Source organism: Ovis aries, chromosome 3 (assembly GCF_016772045.2).
Source record: "Ovis aries strain OAR_USU_Benz2616 breed Rambouillet chromosome 3, ARS-UI_Ramb_v3.0, whole genome shotgun sequence".
In the NCBI taxonomy this organism is placed as follows: Eukaryota; Metazoa; Chordata; class Mammalia; order Artiodactyla; family Bovidae; genus Ovis; species Ovis aries.
The window spans coordinates 59,104,071-59,127,639 of record NC_056056.1 but is presented as its reverse complement, the minus strand read 5'-3'; the positions used below and the strand labels follow the sequence as shown (position 1 = coordinate 59,127,639).

Below are 23,569 nucleotides of genomic sequence, written 5' to 3'. Positions count from 1 at the left end.
CATGTATCCACTGCTATATTTAAAATGAATAACCAACGAGGACCTGCTTACTGTATAGCACATGGAACTCTGCTCAATGCTATGTGGCAGTCTGGATGGGAGGGGAGTTTGGGGGAGAATGACTTTAAAATGAGTTGTGAGCAGGATTGGCCCAATCATTGAGGCATTTCTCAGAACTGAGGATTATCTGTTTGCCTGTCACACTGGAGGTAGACGCCTGCCATATTTCAGTTGCCTGTTATAGAAATGCTTATGGTAACCTCCTTCTTGGCATCTGATTATTTCTATTAATAGAGACCTAGATTAGGAATAATTCTGACCAAACAATAGTAAACTATCTGGGTTATTACTGTTTGATAGGGATGGTGGTGGGGAGGACAGGCTTAAGGATATCTTGGAAAGAAAGACATTAAAAGAATGTGATGAGCCTATATTTGGAAGCATCTAGATCTGGGTGTTTGATAGCTATAAAATGCCAGAAAGATGGCATTTATGAGAACAAAGGCAAAGAGAAGAATCCACTTCTGCTCTTCAAACAACCACAATGGGCAGCAGGGTGGCTCAGTCCTCACAGGAACCAAAGAAGCTGTGCTGGGGGGCAAGTTGTGCCTCCTGCTGGGCCTGGGATTAAAGGGAAGGAGACAGAGCTGCCTCTGCCTGTGATGTTTCCAGGTCAAAGTCTGTACCAGCACTCCAACTGGCACCAATTTCCTGCATCTGTGACATGTTCTCCCTGGGAAACAGGTCAGAAATTCTGGACCTGAGCTAGACTGTGATTTCCATTGTTTGAGACAGTACAGAGGAAAAGATGTCCCTCTCTCCCTACCCCCACCCCCACCTCATGAAGTTAAAGCAACCTTCTTTCTCCAGGGTTCTCCCAGAGACCAGAGCCTGATGTCAAGTTCCAGCCCAAGCTGAGGACCTCTGGGCACATGGCTAACTTAAAGCAGCTACCTTTCAGCTCTCTGGGCTTCCCTGGTGGCTCAGATGGTAAAGAATCTACCTGCAATGCAGGAGACCCAGGTTTGATCCCTGGGTCGGGAAGATCCCCTGGAAAAGGGAATGGCTACCCACTAAAGTATTCTTGCCTGGAGAATTCCAGGGACAGAGGAGCCTGGCGGGCTACAGTCCATGGGGTGCAAAGAGTCAGACACGACTCAGACACCACTGAACGACTAACACTTTCTGCCTTCTAGGACCTAGTGTATCTTTAAGAATAAGAAAGGGGCAAAGGAGAGTTTGAAAAACTAATAAGTAGGTTTCAGGTTTCCTTCTTGATACTTTTAGATCCTTCATCTCATTCTAGAGCTTACTGGGAAAAGACAGCCGGGGAACACAGAGGCTGGGTGCCTTTGCCCCCAACCCCTCCCCAAGCTCCTCCTTGCGCTCAGGGCAAAAAGGCAAGGCCAAACTTTGGCCCCCCTGAGGAAGTAAGACCGCCACTGACCTTCAGAGGAAGCTCCTCTACTGTGACTCTCTGCCTTCCTCAGACTTTCCCAAACTTGGAAAGAGCCTGAAGCTTTAGTATCTGTGGTTTTTTCCCCCTTTGTCTTCCTGAGCTGTCCCAGTAGCTAAAACCTTGAGGTTTTTAATGAAAAAGAAACCTGTGCCTGTTTCCTGAGGCAGGGATTTGCTGGTTCTGGGGTAGAGACCTGGGGGCCTGTGGCCTTGCCTTTTGTCATGGAAAGCAGTCAGCTGGGTTCGTGGCTGGGTGGCTGGCACCGCAGAAGGAAGAAGGAATTTCCTATTAGGTCTGAAAACAAAAAGAAACAAAAGGTCAAAAAAGACCTGATACCTACGGAATTCCTCCCAGCCTTTTAATTCATAATGTCTGGGGATCAACGCCAAACCCCTGGGAGGCCTGGAGGACAGTGCTTTATCATTTAAAAAAAAGTAAGCATTACAATAACTCAGGTGCCAGGCACAGCCCTAAAATGCACTGTGTGCTAATTCACTCTCATCATGTCCAACTCTTTACCTGTGGACTGTAGCACTCGAGGCTCTCTGTCTTTGGATTCTCCAGGCAAGAACACTGGAGTGGGTTGCCAAGCCCTCCTCCAGGGGATCTCCCTGACCCAGGAATCACACTTGTCTTTCCTCTCCTGCATTGGCAGGTGGGTTTTTTTTACCACTAGCACCACCTGGGAATCCTACATACACACACACACACACACACACACATATATACATATACTCTCTCTCTCTCTCTCTCTATATATATATATACACACTATAATACTATATATATAGTATATACTATATATATATATCAAGGAAGGCAATGGCAGCCCACTCCAGTACTCTTGCCTGGAAAATGCCGTGGACAGAGGAACCTGGTAGGCTGCAGTCCATGGGGTCACGAAGAGTCGGACATGACTGAGCACCTTCACTTTCACTTTTCACTTTCATGCATTGGAGAAGGAAATGGCAACCCACTCCAGTATTCTTGCCTGGAGAATCCCAGGGACGGGGGATCCTGAGTCTATGGGGTCGCACAGAGTTGGACACGACTGAAGCAACTTAGCAGCAGCGTACCCTCTTTCTCTCTCTCTCTCTCTCTCTCTCTCTATATATATATATATATATATATATATATATAATTTAAGATAGCAACTCTTTGAAGTAGACACTGTTACTCATTTTACTGTTGAGAATACTGAGACCCAGAAAGTTTGTATAACCGAGCCAAGGTCAAAAATTTAAACAGTTGCTGCAGGTAAGTGGTTGAAGTAAGATTCAAAATCAGGCCATCTGATGTCACAGCCTGCCTGCCCTTAATCTATAATACTGTAATACCTCTCCATTTTGAAGAGGAGAAACAGAGAAGTGACTTGCCCAAGGTCACACAGCTTTCTGGTTGCAGATGTGGGCTTAGAACCCAGGTTTCTGCCCTGCCACCTATACACTTCTCTTTAGGCACCTCATTTGGAAGATCCCTGAGGTTGGCTTTTGTGTTTGGAGCTCCTCTTCAGGGACATAGGAAGGTAAGCAGAGAGAAGTCACTTTTCCTTGAGATTTCCTCCTTTATAGGGTTGGCTTGCAGCAGATCAGAGGCCCAGGTCTCAGGCTTTGAAGCTGCCGAGGGAAGCCAGATGGAGATGCTGATTTGAAACCTCAGACTTTGGAAATAAAATTGGAAATTTACCCACAGACTCTCTAATTCTCTTTGGGCATCCGTGTGCTGAGCATTGAAGATACTAAGATGACTAGACCCACTCAGATCCTTAGCAAGTAGGGCAGGGGCTGAGAACAGATGTGCACAGGGTAGGGAGGATTAATCAATCCATCTTCATGGCAAATAGGTGGGGAAACAGCGGAAACAGTGGCAGACTTTATTTTGGGGGGGCTCCAAAATCACTGAAGATGGTGACTGCAGCCATGAAATTAAAAGATACTTACTCCTTGGAAGAAAAGTTATGACCATCCTAGACAGCATATTAAAAAGCAGAGACATTACTTCGCCAACAAAGGTTAGTCTAGTCAAGGCTATGGTTGTTCCAGTAGTCATGTATGGATGTGAGAATTGGACTGTAAAGAAAGCTGAGTGCTGAAGAATTGATGCATTTGAACTGTGGTGTTGGAGAAGACTCTTGAGAGTCCCTTGACTCCTTGAGAACTTCAAGGAGATCCAACCAATCCATCCTAAAGGAGATCAGTCTTGGGTGTTCACTGGAAGGACTGATACTGAAGCTGAAACTCCAGTATTTTGGCCACCTGATGTGAAGAACTGACTCATTTGAAAAGACCCTGATGCTGGGAAAGATTGAAGGCAGGAGGAGAAGGGGATGACAGAGGATGAGATGGTTAGATGGCATCACTGACTCAATGGACATGGGTTTGGGTGGACCTTGGGAGTTGGTGATGGGCAAGGAGGTCTGGCGTGCTATAGTCCATGAGGTCTATAAAGAGACGGACACGACTGAGTGACTAAACTGAACTGAAAGGAAATCAACCTTAACTAATCGTCAGAGGGACTGATGGTGAAGCTGAAGTTCTAATACTTTGGCCACCTGATTTGAAAAGCTGACTCGTTGGAGAAGACCATGATACTGGGAAAGATTGAAGGCAGGAGGAGAAAGTGACGACAGAGGATGACATGTTCAGATGGCATCACTGACTCAATGGACACGAATCTGAGCAAACTCTGGGAGATAGTGGAGGACAGAGGAGCCTCATGGGCTGCGGTCCACGGCGTCACAGAGTCAGACATGACTGAGCAACTGAGCAACAACAATAAGGAAGGATCCACAGGGTGGGGCTGAACTGCCCCCCACCCCCACCCCGCTGCCAGCCTCCGGTGAGGGACACAGAATGGCTTCACCTCCTGGAAGAGCAGCAGGTCATTCCCCAGTGCTGGGCTGAGAGGCTGCAGCCCCGCCCAGGGCTCCTTCACCCCTTCCCTCTGCTGTGCTCCTGCTGGGAGGAGTCAATGGAAGGAGTCAAGCACCTTGTTCAAAGCCCTGGTGCTTCTGGATTGACAGAAGAAACAGAAGCAGCCACCTTCAAGCAGAGCTGTCTTCAAGGCCTCAGGCCCTGGTGCGACTAGAGTCATTTCCTCCATGCCCTGGCCCTTCCAGCACTAGCCGTATTCCAGCCACGCCAACATCAACATCGATACTCATGGCTCCAGGTCCCCTGCTCTTCAAAGGAGGTTTGAGGCCACAAGCATGTTGGGGTTTCCTCCTTCCCAGTTTGTTGTTCAGCCGCCAAGTTGTGTGCGACTTTTTGCGACCCCATGGACTGTAGAACACCAGGATCCTCTGTCCTCCCCTATCTCCTGAAGTTTGAGAAATTCATGTCCATTGAGTCCAGAGTTCACTGTCTTGAAACGTATTAAGCAAACCACAAGGCAGGTGCCTCTGCTCCAGGTTGGGATCAGCAAGCCGGGCATTAATAAGCACAAGGACCTCTTCCCTCTCAGCCCCAAAGATGATGCCAACTCACCCCATCACATCACTGCTCACCTCCAACTCCCCCAACTTGGACTGACCCACAGGGACTGCAACTAGGGCCCAAATGTATTGATACAAAGTCCCTGGGTCTCAGTCTCCTGGATAAAATCGATAATAGCAACAGCTCCTTCATAGGGCTATTGAGAAGGTTAATGCATCTATTTTATATTGAATCTGTGTATCCAACTCTTCATGGATTGTAGCCCACCGGAATCCTCTCTTCATGGTATTCTCCAGCAAGAATACTGGAGTGTATAGCCATTCCCTTCTCCAGGGGATCTTCCCGACCCAGGGATTGAACCTGGGTCTCCTGCACTGCAGGCAGATTCTTTACCATCTGAGCCACCAGGGAAGCCCCAAGTTCCAGAAGGGCCTCAGCATCCACTCACAGAGGGTCCGCTTGTTTCTTCTCAGAAAGTCTGAGGTCAATGTTATCTATTTGTTTGCCCAACAGTTTTGGAGAGTATTATTAGCCTCATATTATAGAAAGGCAAAGGATTCCCAGGTGACGCTAGTGATAGAGAACCTACCTGCCCATTCAGGAGACGCAAGAGACCTGGGTCCTGAAGGGTCTCTTGCCATGCCCTGGAGGAGGGCATCATAATGCACTCCAGTATTCTTGCCTGGAGAATCTCATGGACAGAGGAGCCTGGTGGGCTACAGTCCTTGGGGTTGCAAAGAGTCGGATACAACTGAACACGTATGTATTAGCACACATGCACGCATAGAAAGGCAAAAACAGAGTGGGAATCTTGGCAAACAGTTGGCTGTTAGGGGCCGTAGAAGTCCCATAGGAAAGGGAAGTTCACTCATTCCCACCTCCAGTGAGCCGGTGAGTCAGTTAATAAATGTTCCAAACACCTACTAACTCTTACGTTGCTTCCTGTGTTCCCCTCGCACTCCACATTCTTCCCTGAAAAGGGGACTATTGGCTCTAGAATTCAAAATTAGTCTCCAGCCCACGACTTCCCACAGGCTCCTGGGCCAGCACCATGCCTCCTGCCTGGAGGTCACAGCAGCCCCAAACTGGCCTCCCAGCCTCCACTCCTGGCTCCCAACTCTGCACCTCATACCCATCCCTACCTTTCTGAGCTCCTTCTCTCTTTGGAACCCGGAGTAATCTTTTAAACAAGAGGTGTGAAAATATTGCCTTCCTGCTTAGAATCTTTGGGTAACTTTCCTTACCAGCAAACTCCAAAGGTCTTTTTGGTGTTGCTTAAACTATTTCCCACCCTTACCCCTCAATACTCTCTTTTCTTGGCTCCCTTTGCAGCCCCTCAAATATTCCAATCGCTTCTGTTTTCGGGTCTTTGCAGTTATTCTTTCTGCCACAAGAGCTCAGTTCCCCAGATCTCTTCAGGCTTTCTCTCAGAGGCTCATCTCTGGAGCAACTGTCCTTTGAGCATGTCACCCTCCCCTCCCCGCTTTCCACCAAGTCCCCTCGAGATGTCCTTTATAAATTGTTTTTTCCATCTTCACTGAACCTCTTATGTCTATCACTCCTATTTTATTTTTTATTTTTAGTTTTTGGCTAAGTCGTGCCACATGTAAGAATCTTAGTTCCCCGAACAGGGATCAAACTTTTGGCCCCTGCAGTGGAAGCACAGAGTCCTAACCACTAGACTTCCAGGAAAGTCCCTCTTCCTATTTAAAGTAAAACAATTGTCTTATTGATCTAAAAACAAAAGTATGTTTCCCCTCCTTCCTTTGTGGGGAAACTGAGTCACAGAGCATTCCTTTAGCCCAGACTTTGATGATACACCTCATTTGTCCATTTGGGGTATCACCACTCAGTACATAAAAAAAGAAAAGTTCTCTTTCTCCTCCAGTTTTAAGTGGGCAAAACCCCAAGAATTTTCGCTATGTTTAGCCTGGATTTAGAAGGCAGCCGTCCCCATCTCCCCACACACCGCTTCCTTCTTTCGCATTCATACCCCCTGTGCTGTCCTGGGGACCGGAGTATCAGCCAAACACCTGGAGTCTTTGATCATCTACCCATCAGCTACCCCCCAGCACTGCCTCAGCTAGAAGACTTTCAAGTTCTCCCCCTTCACTAGGTCTGGGAAAGGGGAAAAAAAAAAAAACCCGTAGCAGCTGTTACACGGCACCTTTCTTTGCCTACTGGTGGTAAGTGCCAAGGAATTGCTACTTCAGCAGAGATTTTAAAAAGCGTTCCTTCAATGGGATTAACTTCCGTGCAGCCGACACACGATGGCTGCCGCTCAGCAGAGTAATGTTAGCTGCGGAACCCCAGCCCCTCCACTGTCTTTCCAGGCTGTGTGCCCGATGTCCTGCTATGTCTAGTTTCTTGATTCAGGAACTACTGAGAATATACATGTCTTAATAATAGGACTGTTGCCATTGCTAAAGTAGACGTGGGGCTGACACTTGTGAGATAACGATCTTCCTTTCCAGCCTCTTACCTGCTAAGATTCCTCCAAAAGGGCAGCGTTGTAATTCATTCTGATACTCCCAAATCTAGCGGCACTTCATTCAGCGCTTTCTACTAACCACTTTCTTTTTTTCTTTATTTTGTTTTTCTGTTTTTGTTGTTTTGATTTTTATTTTACCAACCGTTTTCTATACCTACTCACTGTGTTTGCTCAGTGTGTGTGCTAAGTCGAGTTCAGTTGTGTCTGACTCTTTGCGATCCCATGGACTGCAGTCCGCCAGGCTCCTCTGTCCGTGGGATTTCCCAGGCAAGAATACTAGGGGGCATTGCCATTTCCTCCTCCAGGGGATCTTCCCAACCCAAAGATCGAAGACCTGGTGAAAATCAAGGTCCCTGTAAGGATGGTGCTTACATGCCAGGGAAGGAAGAGAAGATAAGAAGGGGTAACAGCACAGACAAAGTGCTTTGATGGGAAAGTGCAGGGTGCTGTGGAAATATCTGGGAGAGACGCCGCCCTTGACCAGAGTAAGAGCTGCTGAGGCCAAGAGGGCAGGAAGGAGGGAAGAGGTATGGGGAGGTGGAGGCTGAGGAAGTAGAATGGAGGTCTGAAAACCAGAGTTCATGGCTCCTGTGGGAACTGAGAAGCTGCCCCCAGAGGCAGGGCACATACAGCAGAGTTTTTAGGCAAGCAGGGCAGTGGAAGGGGTGGAAACCCTTCAATAGAATAGAACTGGGCAGGATAGAATGGAATAGAAATGAATCAGATTTCTATTTCATAGAGAGTTCTTCGTGGAGAATCCTTTGAGAGAACAAGATATTCTTAGAGAGACCTCTCTGAAGTTACTGTAGCAAGAAAGAAGTGATGTGAATCTGAAATGATGTTGGGATAATAAGGAAGAAAACAAGCGAAGGTTTGGGGGACATTTTATAGGGGACTGGAATGCAAAAGTAGGAAGTCAAGAAACACCTGGAGTAACAGGCAGATTTGGCCTTGGAATGCGGAATGAAGCAGGGCAAAGACTAATAGAGTTTTGCCAAGAAAATGCACTGGTCATAGCAAACACCCTCTTCCAACAACACAAGAGAAGACTCTACACATGGACATCACCAGATGATCAACACTGAAATCAGATTGATTTATTCTTTGCAGCCAAAGATGGAGAAGCTCTATACGGTCAACAAAAACAAGACCAGGAGCTGACTGTGGCTCAGATCATGAACTCCTTATTGCCAAATTCAGACATAAATTGAAGAAAGTAGGGCAAACCGCTAGACCATTCAGGTATGACCTAAATCAAATCCCTTATGATTATACAGTGGAAGTGAGAAATAGATTTAAGGGCCTAGATCTGATAGATAGAGTGCCTGATGAACTATGGAATGAGGTTCGTGACATTGTACAGGAGACAGGGATCAAGACCATCCCCATGGAAAAGAAATACAAAAAAGCAACATGGCTGTCTGGGGAGGCCTTAGAAATAGCTGTGAAAAGAAGAGAGGAGAAAAGCAAAGGAGAAAAGGAAAGATATTAGCATCTGAATGCAGAGTTCCAAAGAATAGCATGAAGAGATAAGAAAGCCTTCTTCAGCGATCAATGCAAAGAAATAGAGGAAAACAACAGAATGGGAAAGACTAGAGATCTCTTCAAGAAAATTAGAGATACCAAGGGAACATTTCATGCAAAGATGGGCTCGATAAAGACAGAAATGGTATGGACCTAACAGAAGCAGAAGATATTAAGAAGAGGTGGCAAGAATACACGGAAGAACTGTACAAAAAAGATCTTCATGACCCAGATAATCATGATGGTGTGATCACTAATCTAGAGCCAGACATCTTGGAATGTGAAGTCAAGTGGGCCTTAGGAAGCATCACTACGAACAAAGCTAGTCGAGGTATGGAATTCCAGTTGAGCTATTTCAAATCCTAAAAGATGATGCTGTGAAACTGCTGCACTCAATATGCCAGCAAATTTGGAAAACTCAGCAGTGGCCACAGGACTGGAAAAGGTCAGTTTTCATTCCAATCCCAAAGAAAGGCAATGCCAAAGAATGCTCAAACCACCGCACAATTGCACTCATCTCACATGCTAGTAAAGTGATATTCAAAATTCTCCAAGTCAGGCTTCAGCAATACGTGAACCCTGAACTCCCTGATGTTCAAGCTGGTTTTAGAAAAGGCAGAGGAACCAGAGATCAAATTACCAACTTCCGCTGGTCATGGAAAAAGCAAGAGAGTTCCAGAAAAACATCTATTTCTGCTTTATTGACTATGCCAAAGCCTTTGACTGTGTGGATCACAATAAACTGTGGACAATTCTGAAAGAGATGGAAATACCAGACCACCTAACCTGCCTCTTGAGAAATCTGTATGCAGGTCAGGAAGCAACAGTTAGAACTGGACATGGAACAACAGACTGGTTCCATACAGGAAAAGAAGTACGTCAAGGCTGTATATTGTCACCCTGCTTATTTAACTTCTATGCAGAGTACATCATGAGAAACGCTGGACTGGAAGAAACACAAGCTGGAATCCAGATTGCCAGGAGAAATATCAATCACCTCAGATATGCAGATGACACCACCCTTATGGCAGAAAGTGAATAGAAGCTAAAAAGCCTGTTGATGAAAGTGAAAGAGGAGAGTGAACAAGTTGGCTTAAAGCTCCACATTCAGAAAACGAAGATCATGGCATCTGGTCCCATCACTTCATGGGAAATAGATGGGAAACAGTGGAAACAGTGTCAGACTTTATTTTTCTGGGCTCCAAAATCACTGCAGATGGTGACTGCAGCCATGAAATTAAAAGACGCTTACTCCTTGGAAGAAAAGTTATGACCAATCTAAATAGCATATTCAAAAGCAGAGATATTACTTTGCCGACTAAGTTCCATCTAGTCAAGGCTATGGTTTTTCTTGTGGTCATGTATGGATGTGAGAGTTGGACTGTGAAGAAGGCTGAGCACCGAAGAATTGATGCATTTGAACTGTGGTGTTGGAGAAGACTCTTGAGAGTCCCTTGGACTGCAAGGAGATCCAACCAGTCCATTCTGAAGGAGATCAACCCTGGGATTTCTTTGGAAAGAATGATACTAAAGCTGAAACTCCAGTACTTTGGCCATCTCATGTGAAGAGATGACTCATTGGAAAAGACTCTGATGCTGGGAGGGATTGGGGGCAGGAGGAGAAGGCGACGACAGAGGATGAGATGGCTGGATGGCATCACTGACTCGATGGACGTGAGTCTGAGTGAACTCCGGGAGATGGTGATGGACAGGGAGGCCTGATGTGCTGCAATTCATGGGGTCGCAAAGAGTCGAACACGACTGAGCAACTGAACTGAACTGAACGAGGAGGTAGGAAGAGGCAGACTGTGAGTTCCGGAAAGTGGTGGTTAGCAAGAAGCAGGACTCCAAGACGACATCAGGGTTCTGCCCCAAGTCATGGTAAAGGATGATACCATTCACCAGAGCGAAACAATACAGAAGAGGGGGACTGTCTGTGGGTTCTCCAGGAGGAACTTTCCAGCAGGATCTGGAGTCCATAGATTGATTAGGAGGGAGGACCAGTTTCGCTACGTAAATCTGGGAAGTATCAGAATGGGGGTGAGAGATATAATTTAGTCATTTAATAAATATTTCTTAGCAGCTACTTTGTGCCGAGTCCTGGGCAGGCTGGAGGTTCAATGATGAGTAAATAGACTTGCTCCCCTCTCTCTTAGAGTTTATAGTCTAGTGGGGGAGACCAACAACAAGGAAATAATCTTGCTGGAAGTGAAAGTTGCTCAGTTGTGTCTTGTCTGGCTCTTTGCAACCCCATTGGCCTGTGGTAGCCATGTCCCACCTCCACCCCCCATGGGATTCTCCAGGCAAGGCATTGGGTAGCCACATCCCTTCTCCAGCAGATCTTCCTGACCCAGGGATTGAACCTGGGTCTCCCCCATTGCAGGCAGATTCTTTACTGTCTGACCCAGGGATTGAACCTGGGTCTACCCCATTGCAGGTAGATTCTTTACCGTCTGAGCCGTAAATAATTATGAAATGGCTTGAGCGCTGTGAAGGCACGCCCAGGCAGGGTGGGGAGGCAGGGTAAGTTCTGTGAGCATAAAAGGAAGGATGGCAATCTGAGCCTCGGGCATCAGGAAGGGTTTTCCTGAGTGCAAGAGGCTTGAATTGAGATCTGAGAAAGTGGGCAGGTGTGGACCAGGTGAGGAAAGCACATCTTAGACCAGGTGAGGAAGCAGGAAGGAAAGCACATCCTAGACAGAGAGAGCAGAACTAACAAAGCCTCTGCGATGAAGAGGACCCGGCACGCCTGATGTGCTGATCAGGGCTGGGGGCTGTGTAGAGCAGTATGTGAGGACATAATCAGATTTGCATCATGAATGGTTGTTTGAGGTCGTGGGTCTTCAGTAATGAAGCAGACAGAAGTAGGATATTATTGCAGTTCAGGCAAGCGACTTGAACCACTAGTGACAATAGAGGAAGAGACGAATTCTGCGTTGTTTTCTGTTTGTTTTAGTTGCTGCATGTGGGATCTAGTTCCCTGACCAAGGATGGAACCCAGACCCTCTGCACTGGGAGGGCAGAGTCTTCCCACTGGACTGCCAGGGAAGTCCAGAGACACGAATTCTTGTGAAAGGTATCTGGGAAATAAAATCAAGACTTGACGAGGCATTGGATGTGTAAGAGAGAAATGAGTCAAGGACGAGTTTTAGGTCTGTAGCCTGGGAAACTGGCTGGTAAGGGAACTCTTTTGGAGATGAGGAAAATCGAAAGATCAGCTGTTATTTGATATGTGTGTACATGCATGGGGGATCATAAATTTGGTAAAATATATTGAGTTGAGATGCCTCTGAGACATTCAACTGAGAATACATATGATTCTGGAGCTCAGAGAAGCCTAGGCTGGAAATTTAAATTATGAGTCATTGGTGTAGAACTATTAATTAAGGGAATTCTGAAATCTTTGACAAGCAAAGATCTTAGAAGTTATCAGTTCCATGCTCACACTAAGAAAAAGCTGAGCAAACTGAAAATCAACAACTTTTCTTAGATTCATCAGAGAATTGGTCCCCAGACTGGAAAGAATGATGAACACCGAGAATCACATTTTACTGGGAGCAAAGTTCACAAAGAATTGGACATGACTGAATGACTAACATTTTCACTTTTACTTCACACTGCTTACTATATACTAGGCACTATTTCAGAAGTGCTTTCAAAGTCAAAGTGTTAGTCACTCAGTCATGTCCGACTCTGTGTGACCCTATGCACCGTAGCCCACCAGGCTCCTCTGTCCTTGAGATTTCCCAGGCAAGAATACAGGAATGGGTTGCCATTCCTTTCTCCAGGGGGTCTTCCCAATCCAGGAATTGAACCCAGGTTTCCCACATTGCAGGCAGATTCTTAACCACCTAAACCAACAATGAGGCAGGTATAATTATTTATGAGATGGGTCCCTTCCCTTAGGTCCTGTAACAAGCAGCATCTTGGAGCACTACAGGCAGTCCTAACAGGCACCAAGGATTTGCCTTGCTCTTTGTTGCCTTGACCAAACTTCTTTGAGATTTGTTATCTCCATTGAAAATCTTCACTATCATTCTTTTATTAACAATAATTGTCTTGTACCCCAAATAAAACCTGTTGTCCTACCATAGTTATAAATAAAAATAGTCTTTAGGCAACTAATGGTATAAATAACTACAATTCCATGAAGGAAATAGATACAACAGAATAACCCTAGGTCTGGAGAATCTTTGAAGACTGTGTATGGCGGGGCTGGCCAAATGGATAAAGAGAAGACATTCCAGACAATAGAGAGAATATGAGTAGGCTGCCAAGGTGAGAAAGGACAGGGCGCAGATCACTGGGACTCGAATTCTTGAGTCAGGTGGAAAATGGGAAAGCAGAGGGAGGAAGGCCAGAGAGGTGAGCTGACCACAGGAGAGTCACTGTCCGCCAGGAAGAGGATTTTGAACATTGTTCTGTGAACACTGGGAAGCTGTTGAAGGGTTTTAAGTAGAGAAATGACATGACTAGCTTCCCGGGTGGCTCAGTGGTAAAGAATCTGGCTGCCAATACAGGAGCCACAGGAGAATCAGAAAGATCCCCTGGAGAAGGGAATGGCAACCCACTCCAGTATTCTTGCCTAGAGAATCCCATGGACAGAGGAGGCTGGCAGGCTTACAGTCCATGGGGTTGCAAAGAGTTGGACACAACTGAGCAACTGAGCATGAAGTATCATGTTTACAAGACCCTTTTTCATGCTGCAGTACAGAGACATGGGAAGATAATTCCATAAATCATTGGTTATGAAATCAATATAGAAAACATATTTCATTTCCATTGTATGGTATTAACAAGATAGAAAAGGAAACTGGAAAAACAAATCCTCCACACAATGGAAACTAAAGGTTTATAATATAAGGAGGAAACAGAAGAAGATAAACCAAAGTACTAACAGAAGGTTAAAAAAAAGACTAGAGTCTTTCTAGGTTTCATTATCTCCCATTTCATATTTCTTTTAACAATTAATTAGCTGATATTTATAATCTTCAGATGGAAGGAACTCACCCACTGCCAAGCAGGATTTTTGAGGGGGTGGGGTGGTGGGGAAAGACCTATGCATCAAACTACCGCACAACTGCACTCATCTCACATGCTAGTAAAGTAATGTTCAAAATTCTCCAAGCCAGGTTTCAGCAGTACGTGAAACGTGAACTTCCAGATGTTCAAGCTGGTTTTAGAAAAGGCAGAGGAACCAGAGATCAAATTGCCATCATCTACTGGATCATCAAAAAAGCAAGAGAGTTCCAGAAAAACATCTATTTCTGCTTTATTGACTATGCCAAAGCCTTTGACTGTGTGGATTACAATAAACTGTGGAAAATTCTGAAAGAGATGGGAATACCAGACCACCTGACCTGCCTCTTGAGAAACCTATATGCAAGTCAGGAAGCAATAGTTAGAACTGGACATGGAACAACAGACTGGTTCCAAATAGGAAAAGGAGTATGTCAAGGCTGTATATTATCACCCTGCTTATTTAACTTCTATGCAGATTACATCATGAGAAATGCTGGGCTGGATGAAGCACAAGCTGGAATCAAGATTGCTGGGAGAAATACCAATAACCTCAGATGATACCACCCTTATGGCAGAAAGTGAAGAAGAACTAAAGAGCCTTTTGATGAAAGTGAAAGAGGAGAGTGAAAAAGTTCATCATTTAGAAAACTAAGATCATGGCATCCAGTGTCATCACTTCATGGCAAATAGATGGGGAAACAGTGGAAACAGTGGCTGACTTTATTTTTGGGGGCCCCCAAATCACTGCAGATAGTGATTGCAGCCATGAAATGAAAAGACACTTACTCCTTGGAAGGAAAGTTATGCCCAACCTAGATAGCATATTAAAAAGCAGAGACATTACTTTGTCAACAAAGGTTTATCTAGTCAAGGCTATGGTTTTTCTAGTAGTCATGTACGGATGAGAGAGTTGGACTATAAAGAAAGCTGAGCACCAAAGAATTGATGCTTTGAAACTGTGGTGTTGGAGAAGACTCTTGAGAGTCCCGTGGACTGCAAGGAGATCCAACCCAGTCCATCCTAAAGGAGACTAGTCCTGGGTGTTCATTGGAAGGACTGATGTTGAAGCTGAAACTCCAATATTTTGGCCACCTGATGCGAGAGCTGACTCATTTGAAAAGACCCTGATGTTGGGAAAGATTGAAGGCAGGAGGAGAAGGGGATGACAGAGGATGAGATGGTTAGATGGCATCACTGACTCAATGAACATGAGTTTGTGTGAACTCTGGGAGTTGGTGATGGACAGGGAGGCCTGGGGTGCTGTGATTCATGGGGTCGCAAAGAGTCGGACACAACTGAGCGACTGAACTAACTGACTGGACACTCTGGTAAAACTAGAAATCCAAGGATAATACCTACTAAGGAAGGAGAATCAGATGGGCAGCAGACTTTCCCCCAACAACACCGCATCCTTTGAGGGCTTCTTGGTGGCACAAAGGACAGAAGGACAGATTGCAGCTAAGTGAGGCAAAGAAAAGGAATTGACTAGGAGGGTATGTGGTAATTCACAGAATCAAAGGAAACTCAAAAAACTGTCTTCGGGGGGGAGGGAACCATATTAGCTCTGATGGTCTCAGCAGGAGATGTCCTCTGGGCCCCATCATTGGGAGGAAGGAGCTGCAGCCAACTGTAGTATCTGTGTCACTCTGCATAAGGTGCAAATTCCAAGGGAAAGTTTCTGATTGACTTCTGGCTAGAGAGGGGAGTGGGACGTCTTGCAATGAGAGGATACAGTTACTAGAACAGTGAGGATGAATTTGCAGTCAAACCACACATTAATTCATACAGTCAGTGCATGTTTATTGAGTCCTTCTATGGGCCAGGCACTGTTCTGTGTGTTGGACAGAAACAGTGAACAAGACAGACAGAGATCCTATTCTCATGGAGCCTACATTCTGGTGTGGAGGGTGGGGATTGACGCCAAATAAAGTCAGCTCCTTGACCTCTTTTCTCCAGTAATGAAATAGAAAAAGTTCTGAAGAAGTAGTATCCTTGTCCTTAAGCAGTGTTCTTATTATTTTATAAAGACAATTTTTGTTTGCATGCCAAGTCATGTCCAACTCGCTCTGACCCTACGGACTGTAGCCCACCAGGCTCCTCTGTCCATGGGATTATCCAGGCAAGAATATTGGAGTGGGTGGCCGTTCCGTTTCTCCAGGGGATCTTCCCAACCCAGGGATCTGGGTCTCCTGCATAAATAAAAGGTGAATTCTTTACTGTTTAAGCCAACAGGGAAGCCCTCCTTTGGCCCCACACTCCTTTAATTCTTACTTGTAGAGAAGTCCACCATTTCCCCCTTGTACTTGAAAGAATATATTCAAGACATGGAAATCATGATTGACACGAGTTTCCCTCAACTATCTAAAGATGTTATTTCATATCTTCTGGCCCCTGTTATAAGCTGTCTGAATAACTCTCACTCCTCTGGAGAGGGTCTGTCTTTACTCTCTGGCTGCTAGTAACATGCTCTCTTTGCCTCTGGTATATGGGTATGGATTTGTTTTTGCTTACTCTGCTTGGTATATGCTATCCTTGTATCTGTAGATTCTTGTGTTTTATATGTCCTGGAAAATTCATGGTCATCATCACTTTATTTTATTTCAATTTTTTTTTTTTTTTTTGCCACACCACATGACATGCAGGGATCTTAGTTCCCCAGCTAGGGATCAAAACTCCTGCATTGAAAGCACTGAGTCTTAACCACTGGACCACCAAGGAAGTCCCTATATCTTTCTCTTTTATTCTTATTTATCTGTTGTTTTATTTGGCTGCAGTGGGTCTTAATTGTGACATATAGGATCTTTAGTTGAGGCATGTAGCATCTAGTTCCCTGACCAGAGATTGAACCTGGGCCGCCTACATTGGAAGTGCAGAGTCTTAGCCACTGGACCACCAGGGAAGCCCCCGTCTCTTTAAATGCTGTTTCTCCTTTATCTTCTCCATTTTCGGTTTCTGGGACTATGATTTAATGTATATCATATTTCTCATTCTACATATGCTACCTCTCTCCCTAACATATATTTCACCACCTTGTCTCTCTGGTTTGTATCCTCCATAATGTTATCAGTTCTATCTTCCAGGTTACTCAATCTTTCTTCGTTTCTCCCTGGACTTTGCTTAACTTTTCTGCTATTGATCTTTAAATTTGAATAATCACACTTTTCATTTCAAGAAGTCCAATTTGTTTCTTTTCCAAATGTACCCTAGCATTTCAGATAGTCTCTTGTGAATTGCTAGCTTTACAATCCATCTTTTGTTTTGTAAACATGTTGTAAATATATTTTTAAAATGTGTATTTTCTGTATATTATCTTCTGGATCTGATAATTTCAATATCTGAAGTCTTTAGATGTTTAAATCTATTGATTATTTCAGCTTACTCTCACTCAAGGCAGAAGAAATCCTGGAGAAAGTTCAAGAATATGAGTTAAGAAAAAATAACTTCTTAGATAGTGGAAACTCTGGGGATTCAAGAACAGATGAATCTGGGGATAAAATATGGCACAAGAATTGAAATCTATAGTCTGGGCTTCTACTTGGTGCTGGATAGGCTAGGTTTCAGCACCACAGGGCAGGCTGCATTAGGGCCAAACACAGAATCAGCCAAGAGGAGGCCACTTGCTGGTTCTAGCAGAAGTACAATAGGATCATTCTTCTTGGCAAAATAAATTCCCATTTCTATCCAAAAGGTCAATAAAAAGTTTTCAGTGAAATAAGAAAAAAAAAAGAAAACCTCACATTAGTAAATTCCTGCATTTTGGATGCTACACAACAGTAAATAATTATATATAGATGAAATGGAAATATTTCTAGGAATACTGTATATCAATTAATAAAAACTCACACATAATAGGAATAAGCCCTGAACAGATGATAACCACAGAAGAAATCTAAATGGCAGTAAAAAATCTACACCTAAAAAAGGCACTAGACAGAGAAAGACTTATGAGTAAGCTCTATTGGTGTTTCAAAGACCATATTACTCCAATGAGACCTTTAAACACATGTAAGTATAAAAACTGAATTCTTTTGTTCTATGAAGCCAGCAAAATCCAGACAGCTCTTGAACTGGCTAGCTCTCCAAAGAAAATTTCAGACAAATTTCACTTACAAATATATGCCAATATAGGACTTCCCTGGTGGTCTAGTGATTAAAACTTCATGTTTCCACTGCAGGGGGCACGTGTTTGATCCTTGGTAAGGGAACTTCCACACGCCATATAGTGCTGCCAAAAACAAATAAATGCCAATATACACAAAAGTTTATTGAGAGACAGGCTCTATGGAACTCTTGTGTTTCCACACATCTTACAAACAGAGGTAATAACTGCCCTTTTGTTCCAGGCTATGATTTCAAGGATGCTTGCATAGTCAAAACCCTGGAAGACAGTGATAGAACCTCCAGCTGGAATAGAAGAAAATTGCTTACTGTATGATAAAAATGATGTCTCTCTCCGGTGTCTTCTCTTGTTGTTGTTCAGTTGCTAAGTCATGTCTGACTCTGACTCCTTGAACTGTAGCACACTGAGCTGCTCTGCCCATGGGGTTCTCCAGGTAAGAATACTGGAGTGGGTTGCCATTTCCTTCTCCAGGGGATCTTCCCGGACCAGGAATTGAACCCATGTCTCCTGCATTGGTAGGCAGATTGTTTACCACTGAGCCACCAGGGAAGCTTGTCTTTGCTTACTTCTCTCTATAAAAGATTCAGGTTCCCAAACCTTGGAGTTCTTCAAATGTGATGTAATCCTGCTGGCTGTATAGTACCTGCCTGTATTGTGGGATTTACGGAGCAAGGGAAACCAATAGAAGCTTGATGCTTATGCTGTTTGTTGTGCTGTGAGTAATAAAGTTGTCTGTCTGTGAGCCAAGGTCTTGTGTGTTCTGTTAGTTTATATGATACTATGGTTAACTTCCTAGTTTGTAAGCAGGCAGAAAAAAAATCTCAGAACTTTCACAGTTCTCATAAAGTCTGAAACTATTATAACTATTATCAGGTTGAATTCAATGTGTGAAAAGATCATATATCATGGAAAACAGGCTTCATTCTAGTTGTTCAAAGATGATTCATCATTAGGAAATCTGTTAACATAATCGACTATATTAAAAGAACAAGAAAATGAAGCATGTGCTTAAAAATCGTTCATTAAAATTTATTACTTATTTCTTATTAAAATTAAATAAAACAATGAACATCAATAAAACCATTACTAAGCTAGGAATAGAAAAAAAACATGGCTTAATTTAAGAAAATGTTTTTATAAGGAACAAACAACAGTGCTTTCAAAGCATTCCCATTAAAGACAGGAACAAGGCAGAACTTTACACTATTTCCTGTACTTTTCAACACTGAGCTAGAGCTAACTAGGCAGTAAGAATAATGACCAAGAGGAATAAATAATTGAGAAAGAAGAGAGATTTGCCATTTTGCAGTTGGGTAATATTATCCTCTAAAAAATGCAAGAGAATCATCTAAAGAACTATAAAACTAATGAGATACTTCAGAAACACAATCATGATCAGATATACGATTTATACCCAAAAATCCATGGCTTTCCTTTATAGAATCAATAATCAATTAGAAAATATAAATGAAAAAATATTTCATGTTAAATAGCAATGCTGCTGCTGCTAAGTCGCTTCAGTTGTGTGCGACTCTGTGTGACCCCATAGACGGCAGCCCACCAGGCTCTCCCGTCCCTAGGATTCTTCAGGCAAGAACACTGGAGTGGGTTGCCATTTCCTTCTCCAATGCATGAAAGTGAAACGTGAAAGGGAAGTCGCACAGTCGTGTCCAACTCTTAGTGACCCCATGGACTGCAGCCCACCAGGCTCCTCCATCCATGGGATTTTCCAGGCAAGAGTACTGGAGTGGGGTGCCATTGCCTTCTCCAGCTAAATAGCAATAAAATCTATACAATTCCTAGGTATAAGTTTAACAAGGAAAAGGTAAGCTCCATATCACATATACAGATTGTTTTAACAATTCATAAAATCTCACTGAATGTCATAAAAAGAAAAACATGCTCTTGAATAGGAAAACTTAATACATAATGACGTCACTGTCCCCCCAAACAATTAGTAAATATAATTTAATACCACTTGATGTTCCCAAAGAATTTTTAATGTAACTAAAGAATTTTAGGGACTTCCCTGGCAGTCTAAGGGTTGACTGTCACACTTCCATCATAGGGGGCTTGGGTTCAATCCCTGACAGGCAATTAAGATCCCATATGCCAAGAAGCCAAAAAAACAAAGAAAGAAAGAAAAATTTCAGCACTTATCTGGAGCAGGAGGTAATGTATGAGACAATTCTGGAAAAAGAAAAAATATATATGTATACATCCTCCTCCCCTTATTAGCTATTAAGATATAGCATTTATAGAATTTAAAACAGCATGTATCAGTGCATGAAAATACAGTGGCTCAAGGAGATAGTCTTGAGATCCCATTAAGGAACCCACCTACATTTATTTTTTTATTTTTATTTTTTTTATTTTTTTATTTTTTAAATTTTAAAATCTTTAATTCTTACATGCGTTCCCAAACATGAACCCCCCTCCCACCTCCCTCCCCATAACATCTCTCTGGGTCATCCCCATGCACCAGCCCCAAGCATGCTGCATCCTGCGTCAGACATAGACTGGCGATTCAATTCTTACATGACAGCATACATGTTAGAATGCCATTCTCCCAAATCATCCCACCCTCTCCCTCTCCCTCTGAGTCCAAAAGTCCGTTATACACATCTGTGTCTTTTTTCCTGTCTTGCATACAGGGTCGTCATTGCCATCTTCCTAAATTCCATATATATGTGTTAGTATACTGTATTGGTGTTTTTCTTTCTGGCTTACTTCACTCTGTATAATCGGCTCCAGTTTCATCCATCTCATCAGAAAAAAATATGGAACGCTTCATGAATTTGCGTGTCATCCTTGCGCAGGTGCCATGCTAATCTTCTCTGTATCATTCCAATTTTAGTATATGTGCTGCCGAAGCGAGCACCCACCTACATTTAGAATATTCTGGAGGCATTTTAAATCAGTGGAAAAAGGAAAACATACTCAAAGAGTTAGAGCACTTGGAACCCATGAAGAAAATGTAAAATTAAACTCTTATTTGTTACATTTTATTGTAATTTTTCTTTTTTTCCCCTGCCCTTTCCTTATCCAGTCCTTTTGATTAACCTCTAGGTCTTTTTTGTCTTCTGCAAAATGAAAAGTTTAATATTTATTTACTCTCTCATGGGGTCTCATCTTTGCTCCCTGACAACTCGTTTGGAACCTGCTAAATTCGTCTGTCCATAAAATTTTCCAGGCAAGAATACTAAAGTTGATTGTTATTTCCTACTCCAGGGAATCTTTTCAACCCAGGGACTGAACCCAAGTCTCTTGGGTCTCCTGCCTTGGCAAGTGGATTTTCTACCAACTGCACCAGCTGGGAATCCCCAAGTAGGCTCAATTCTTTATCGGCTTCTGACTTCAACTCGTCAGTCTTCAAGGGAGAGAAGCCTCTTTTCTCTCTGGGCTTCTCTCTGCCCTCTGCTAACTGTTGGTAGCTGCTTCTTGTCAGAACAGTGAACTCCCAGCCCTGATTGCCTGCCAGGCTTTTGCTTGGAAAAACGAGTGCACAGTTTGGTTTGCTTTTGAAGCTTTAAACATTTCTACAACAGGAACAAGTAGACAACACCCAATCAACCAACTAAACAAAATCACTAACTTCTGGCAGAGCTAGGCAGAGAAGGCCACAGGGGTGATCACATCTTCAGAGCCTGAAGGAAACTGCTTCATTGTGAGCTCAGCCTCACCTGGGCCCACACATCAGTTCAGCCTCCTATGCAGGGCTGCCTTGATTCCCCTTCTCTCTCTCTTTTTTTTTTTTCAGTTTTTTATTTTTTTAATTTTAAAATCTTTAATTCTTACATGCGTTCCCAAACATGAACCCCCCTCCCACCTCCCTCCCCATAACATCTTTCTGGGTCATCCCCATGCACCAGCCCCAAGCATGCTGCATCCTGCGTCAGACATAGACTGGCGATTCAATTCTTACATGATAGTATACATGTTAGAATTCCCATTCTCCCAAATCATCCCACCCTCTCCCTCTCCCTCTGAGTCCAAAAGTCCGTTATACACATCTGTGTCTCTTTCCCTGTCTTGCATACAGGGTCGTCATTGCCATCTTCCTAAATTCCATATATATGTGTTAGTATACTGTATTGGTGTTTTTCTTTCTGGCTTACTTCACTCTGTATAATTGGCTCCAGTTTCATCCATCTCATCAGAACTGATTCAAATGCATTCTTTTTAACGGCTGAGTAATACTCCATTGTGTATATGTACCACAGCTTTTTTATCCATTCGTCTGCTGATGGACATCTAGGTTGTTTCCATGTCCTGGCTATTATAAACAGTGCTGCGATGAACATTGGGGTACATGTGTCTCTTTCAATTCTGGTTTCCTCGGTGTGTATGCCCAGCAGTGGGATTGCTGGGTCATAAGGTAGTTCTATTTGCAATTTTTTAAGGAATCTCCACACTGTTCTCCATAGTGGCTGTACTAGTTTGCATTCCCACCAACAGTGTAGGAGGGTTCCCTTTTCTCCACACCCTCTCCAGCATTTATTGCTTGCAGATTTTTGGATCGCAGCCATTCTGACTGGTGTGAAGTGGTACCTCATTGTGGTTTTGATTTGCATTTCTCTATTAATGAGTGATGTTGAGCATCTTTTCATGTGTTTGTTAGCCATCCGTATGTCTTCTTTGGAGAAATGTCTATTGAGTTCTTTGGCCCATTTTTTGATTGGGTCGTTTATTTTTCTGGAATTGAGCTGCAGAAGTTGCTTGTATATTTTTGAGATTAGTTGTTTGTCAGTTGCTTCATTTGCTATTATTTTCTCCCCATTCAGAAGGCTGTCTTTTCACCTTGCCAGAGGCACAAGTGTCCTAGCCTGCAGATAGAGACAGAATGTGCCCTTGAACTCCACCCTGAAGCACAGGAATTTGAGCTTGGGGCTAATGTCTCTGCTTTTTAAAATGCTGTCTAGGTTGGTCATGAAGATGACACCACCCTTATGGCAGGAAGTGAAGAGCTAAAAAGCCTCTTGATGAAAGTGAAAGAGGAGAGCGAAAAAGTTGGCTTAAATCTCAACATTCAGAAAATGAAGATCATGGCATCCGGTCCCATCACTTCATGGGAAGTAGATGGGAAACAGTGGAAACAGTGTCAGACTTTATTTTGGGGGGCTCCAAAATCACTGCAGATGGTGACTGCAGCCATGAAATTAAAAGATGCTTACTCCCTGGAAGACAAGTTATGACCAACCTAGATAGCATATTCAAAAGCAGAGACATTACTTTGCCGGCTAAGGTCCGTCTAGTCAAGGCTATGGTTTTTCCTGTGGTCATGCATGGATGTGAGTTGGACTGTGAAGAAGGCTGAGCACAGAAGAATTGATGCTTTTGAACTGTGGTGTTGGAGAAGACTCTTGAGAGTCCCTTGGACTACAAGGAGATCCAACCAGTCCATTCTGAAGGAGATCAACCCTGGGATTTCTTTGGAAGGAATGATGCTAAAGCTGAAACTCCAGTACTTTGGGCACCTCATGTGAAGAGTTGACTCACTGGAAAAAACTCTGATGCTG

General features: G+C 43.7%; 1 non-coding gene across 1 annotated transcript; it reads right to left on the bottom strand.

The window, feature by feature from the left end:
• Positions 1-20,824: 20,824 nt before the first annotated feature.
• On the bottom strand, positions 20,825-20,931 carry LOC114114148 (U6 spliceosomal RNA). Its single transcript, XR_003588987.1, has one exon. It is a non-coding gene; the product is annotated as a U6 spliceosomal RNA (small nuclear RNA).
• Between the last annotated feature and the right edge of the window lie 2,638 nt (positions 20,932-23,569).